The sequence below is a fragment of the Nuphar pumila genome, chromosome 3 (genome assembly GCF_984573655.1).
Source record: "Nuphar pumila chromosome 3, dmNupPumi1.hap1.1, whole genome shotgun sequence".
NCBI lineage: Eukaryota > Viridiplantae > Streptophyta > Magnoliopsida > Nymphaeales > Nymphaeaceae > Nuphar > Nuphar pumila.
Genome location: NC_143251.1, coordinates 9,249,233 through 9,255,373, shown reverse-complemented (window position 1 = coordinate 9,255,373; position 6,141 = coordinate 9,249,233).

Here is a 6,141-nt window from a genome sequence, read left to right as displayed (position 1 = left end):
GATCTGGTTCACTACGATAGGGCTGTTGAATGTTCTGGAAGTTGACTGCCCTTCGTTGTCTCATACTAACCCTGACCCTGCTGCAGTTACTGCGGCTGTAGAGTGGAAAGAAAAGGACAGTATATGTCGTGGTTGCATACTGTTGGCTCTGTCCAACACATTGTTCGATGTGTACTGTTCTTCGTCTACCACTGTTAAGGGTTTATGGGATCAACTTGACAAAAAGTACAATACCGAAGACCAAGGTCTTGAAAAGTACTCTGTTGCCAAGTTTCTGAAATATCATATGGTAGAAGGCAAGTCGGTCATTGAGCAGGCACACGAGTTTCTGCTACTGCTTCATAGTTTGGCTGAGGCTGAAATGAAACTTCCTGAGAAGTTTCAGGTTATGACCATCGTAGAGAAATTTCCTAAGTCTTGGGTAGACTTCGGTATGTCTCTCAAGCACCGTAGAGAAAAAATTTCTCTAAATGATCTTATGGTAGCCATTGCCATTGAAGAAGAGCATAGGAGCCAGAAACAGATCGTAATGCCAACTGAACCGCCTAAGGTGAACATGATGACCGGAGCTTTTAAGGGCAAAGGACAAAAATCGAAATCTGCAATGAAAAACCAGTTTAAACCTAAGGCCAAAATCCAGAAAAAGGCAAATAACAAACTGTGCTGGAACTGTGGGCAGGTTGGGCACTGAGCTAAGGAATGTCCTTCCAAGAAAGCCAAAGCTCATGGGACCACAGAAGGAACGCCTCAAGTCAACATGGTGACTGAGGTCGTTGGGACCAGTACTGGGTATGTTTCTGTTAACCCACAAATCTATCACGTTTATGAACCAACTGAGTGGCTGGTTGACACTGGGGCTAATGTGCACGTTTGTGCTGATAAGTCTGTCTTTGTCTCATACCAGGCTGCTGCAGGCAGATCCGTGACTATGGGCAATTCAACAGCTGCAAAGGTGTTAGGGATTGGACGCGTGGATCTGAAGTTTCCTTCAGGACGAGTTCTATCTTTACACAAAGTGCACCATGTGCCTGTAGTTAGAAGGAACATTCTTAGTGGTTCATGTCTTGTTAGAGAGGGTTATGAATTTAACTTTAAATGTAATAAAGTTGTTATTTTACATTCTGGAACTTTTATTGGCAAGGGGTATTTAGATAATGGTTTATTTAAAATTCGTGTTGAACATGTTTGCAGTGATAAATTAGAAAATGATGTATCTTTTGACTCATTGTCTAATGTTGCTTATAACATAGAATCATCTGACTTATGGCATAATAGATTAGGTCATGTGAATTTCAACTCTGTGAAACGCATGATGAACTTGAAAATGATTCCTGAACATTTCATTGATAAAACTAAAAAATGTGAAATTTGTGTGCAAGCAAAACAATGTAGGAAACAATTCCATACGATTGTTAGAGATTCTGAAATATTGGATCTGGTGCATACAGATATCTGTGAGTTTAATGGAGTGTTAACTAGAAATCATAAAAAGTATTTTATCATTTTTATAGATGATGGCACTAAATACTGTTATGTGTATCTGCTAAAATCAAAAGATGAAGCTTTTGATAAGTTTCTTAACTTTAAGAATGAAACAGAAACACAAACTGGTAGAAAACTTAAGAGATTGAGGTCTGATAGAGGAGGAGAATATACCTCTAATAAACTCGATGAATATTGCAAATCTGTTGGAATAGTTCATGAGTTTACAGCTCCATATTCTCCTCAATCCAATGGGATTGCAGAAAGAAAGAATAGAATCCTAACTGACATGATAAATACTCTACTTGGGAGTTCTGAATTACCTACCTATATGTGGGGGGATGCTCTGAATACGGCTTGCCATATTCTGAATAGAGTACCTCAGAAGCATAAGGATAGTAGCCCTTTTGAACTCTGGAGAAATAGGAAAGCTAGCTTAAAATACCTTAAAGTGTGGGGGTGCCTTGCTAAGGTACTTGTCCCAGAACACAATAGGAAAAAGCTAGGTCCTAAAACAGTAGATGTCTTTTTGGGTTATGTAGAGAACAGCTATGCCTACAAGTTCTTAGTAATTAAGTCTGAGATATCTGGCATAGATGTTAACTCTATTGTAGAGCTTCGAGAAGCTACATTCTTTGAGGATGTATTTCCCATGAAAGTTGGTGTACCTCAGAATCTGTCTTCTTTAGATATACCTTCAACTTCTGGTTCCATTCCCGAACATGTGGAAATGATGACAGATGTGGAGGTAGAACCATCTTGTTCCCATCCTAGACCCGATGAGTCTGAGGAAGTGGTTGAACCTAGAAGGAGAAAGAGACCAAGGATTACCAAGGATTTGGGAAGTGACTTTATCACTTACCTTATCGAAGATGATCCTCCCACTTTCCGAGATGCAATGGCTTCACCTGAAGCAAAGCATTGGAAAGACGCCATCAAGAGTGAAATGGACTCCATTATCTCTAATGGTACTTGGGAACTGGTTGACCTCCCTCGTGGTAGTTCCACAATTGGGTGCAAGTGGATCTTTAAGAAGAAGTTGAAACCAGATGGATCTATTGACAAGTACAAGGCGAGACTGGTTGCCAAGGGGTTCAAACAAAAGGAGGGAATAGATTACTTTGATACTTATTCTCCGGTTACCCGGATGACCACTATTAGGGTGCTTATTGCACTGGCTTTCATTTATGATCTCTCGGTCCATCAAATGGACGTGAAGACCGCTTTCTTGCATGGCGATCTTGAAGAAGAGATCTATATGGATCAACCTAAGGGTTATGTGGCTTCTGGTAATGAAGATAAAGTTTGTAGACTTGTTAAGTCATTATATGGACTGAAACAAGCCCCTAAACAATGGCATGAGAAGTTTGATAATATTATATTATCATTTGGCTTTGTTGTCAATGAATCTGATAAGTGTGTTTATTGTAAAGTTAAAAGTGATGGTTGTATTATTTTATGCCTGTATGTAGATGATATTCTACTGTTTGGTTTCAATATGAGAATTGTTAATGAGACAAAATCGTTTCTTAGTAGTAAGTTTGATATGAAGGATATGGGTGTTGCAAGCGTGATCTTAGGCTTAAAACTGACTCGTTCAGCTGAAGAGTTAACCATTTCTCAATCTCACTTTGTCGAGAAAGTACTTGTGAAATTTGGTTATAACCAAGGGAGATCTGTAGCAACTCCATATGACCCTTCTATCCCTCTTTATAAGAATACGACTGGTGTTCCTGTGTCTCAATTGAGGTATTCCCAGATTATTGGAAGTTTGATGTATCTTGCAAATTACATGAGACCGGATATTTCGTTCTCCGTGACAAAATTAAGTAGATACACAAGTTGTCCAAATCGCACTCATTGGAAGGCATTGGACAGGGTACTTAGATACCTAAAAGGAACCATTTCCTTGAGTTTGCATTACAAGAAATTCCCTGCAATTCTTGAGGGATATAGTGATGCGAGCTGGATAGCCATGAACTCTGGCAGTTATGGCGTGACAGGGTATGTATTTACCTTGGGTGGCGGCGCAGTCGCCTGGAGATCAGTAAAGCAGACCATCTTGTCTCGGTCTACTTTTGAGGCTGAACTCTGTGCTTTAGATGTCACTGGATTGGAAGCTGGATGGTTAAAGGGACTTCTTGAGGAACTTCCTTTAATGTGCAAGCCAATTCCTGCGATATCTATGCAGTGTGACAATATGGCCACTATTGCAAAGATTAAAAGCACAAAATATAACCAAAAGCAGAGGAGACACATCCAAGTCAGAATAAAATCTGTAAGGGAACTGGTGTCTCAGTTAGTGGTTGCTGTGGACTATGTTGGATCCAAAGAAAACACAGCTGATCCATTAACGAAAGGTCTAGATAAGTCTTTAGTCCTAAAATCCAGAGAGGGGATGGGACTGAAACCCATCAGTAGTTCATCTACAGTAGAAACCCAACCTATCTGAGTGGAGATCCCACAAAGTAGGTTCAATGTGGTAATAACAAGCTGTAGGGTGAACTGGATAGCACCTTATTAAAGATGATACTTTGTATCTGTGTCTGTTCCCCTGTTTACTCTGGAAAGGTGATGTAGCTGCAAGTTAAGGAAGAGTTAAAACTCTGAATGGGTTCAAAGTCTTCAAGGCGAGATGTTAGCAGTGCATCTTTGGAGAAGCCCACCTATGTGAGTGTGACTGTGTGGCCGCAGTTCAAGGAATTGGGTTATTCCTAAAGTCACTCATGAAACAGGATTCGGGCGCATGGCCTTTAACGCGCCGCCCCTAAAGATTACAACCAGAACCTTTATCATGTTGTTGCTGATGGACACTCCTACACCAAAGGTTCAAGTTCAAGACTTCAGTTCACTTCGTTCTTGTGGGGGTAAAGTTAGTCAACTAAGGTAGTGGTTCAAACCGGAAGGTACCATTGCTGAAAGCATGATATGTCTTGTTGCAGAATGTCTCTTTTAGCACTTTGGTTTCCTCCCGCTTCATTCTTTGAATTTGTGGGGGAATGTTAGGTGTAAGAAAGAAGGGAGAGAAATTCAAAGAAGGAATGGGGTGTTTAAAGATAGAGGTCTTGATGAGGTGGAATAGTCCCATATTGCTTTTGCTTGAGTTTTCTGAGAGCTTTATAAGCAATTAGTGGACTCATACACTTGTTCCTGAGAACAAGGGAGTGGGATGACCACCACACACACACGCGCGCGCGCGCCCGCCCGCCGTGCCGTGTCGTGTCGTGTCGTGCCAGGCTCGAGTTCGGGTTCGGGTAATTGGCCCTTTAGGGCCATATCCAATCAAGACAAGTATCTTTTTACCCAAAGTTTCTTTGGATTCGGTAACGGGTTATGAGAATGGATAACGGGTCACGACTCCTCGTATTCTGTGCCCGTTATGACGCTTCGGATTCCGTAACGGGTCTCGATCTTTCGAAGACCATTAACGGATCACGTCTCCTCAGAATCCGTAACGGGTCCTTCCATGTTTCATAACCGTTCGTGGGTTATAAAAGCGTGGTGAGGGCTGGGGTTCCGAAGAGGGTTGAGACAGGCGATTTCTGGCCGAAGCTCTGCGATTTCCCATCTCTCTGTTACTCTCTCTCTCTCTCTCCTTTTCCTGAGATCTTCCGAAGAGGGTTGTTCTGCAACTTTGGTTCGAAGAGGCTGTTTTCGAAGGACGACCCGCCGGAGTGCACCGTTCGGTTCGTCGTGGCTATTGTATCCTGGGGGAAGGACGCCGGACCCTGATTTGCACAGTATGTGGGGGCGAATCTTCTCTAAGGGGAGTACCTTCGTACGCCTTAGCCTATTACATAAACTAAACATGTTCCTGTTGTTTTCTTTATGTTTTATGCATCTGTTTAATCTTATGCTGTCATCTGGATTTTGGTCTGATGCGGAAAATGCCATGCTTGCTCCCTGTTATTGTTTCGGTCGTCTGTTAATCATGTTATTTACACTGTTGTATTTCTTGATTTATTTTGTGTTTTATATCATGATGACGATTGTGAAACTGTGTGATCTGAAAAATGATCCAACAGTTACCCCTACCAGTTATGCAACCATATCATTTGAGGTTTGAACTTGTAATGTCCCAACACAAGGTGACCTGCTCTAACTGCCCTTGCCATACAAGGGGAGCCCCGTTGGTGAGACGTTTGGTCTTGTTGCTCAAATAGAACCAAGAAGTTGGAGGGAAACTTAAAAGTGTGTCATGGCTGAGCGCAAAAAGGCTGCCTTTGTTGAAGCTGGTGACCTTTTTTGCTTTCAGTTTTTTTTTATCGAGGAACTGATGTAAATCGAGAGGGCTTGATTTACGATAAAACTATCCAACTAGGAATTATCTAAACTACTTGTGAATAAAACAATAAGCAAGCAACTGGAAATTCAACAACACAAATAATTCAGGACAAATACTCGAAAAAAGTAAAAGAAAGAAAATCAATAAATCTCATCAACGACTGAACTGTTCTCTCTCTCTCTCAAATCACCTATTTATAAAAAAAAAATCATCTGAATCTGGATCTTCATGTCAGCGTTCGGAGGGTTTCTTACAACAAACATCGTAGAGGAAAACAGAGAAGATGGTAAGGTCCATTGACTCCATATTATTCTTTTCCCTCCAATATTGTGAGGCCTTAATTATCAGGGTGCAAAGATTAGGTGCAATATGAT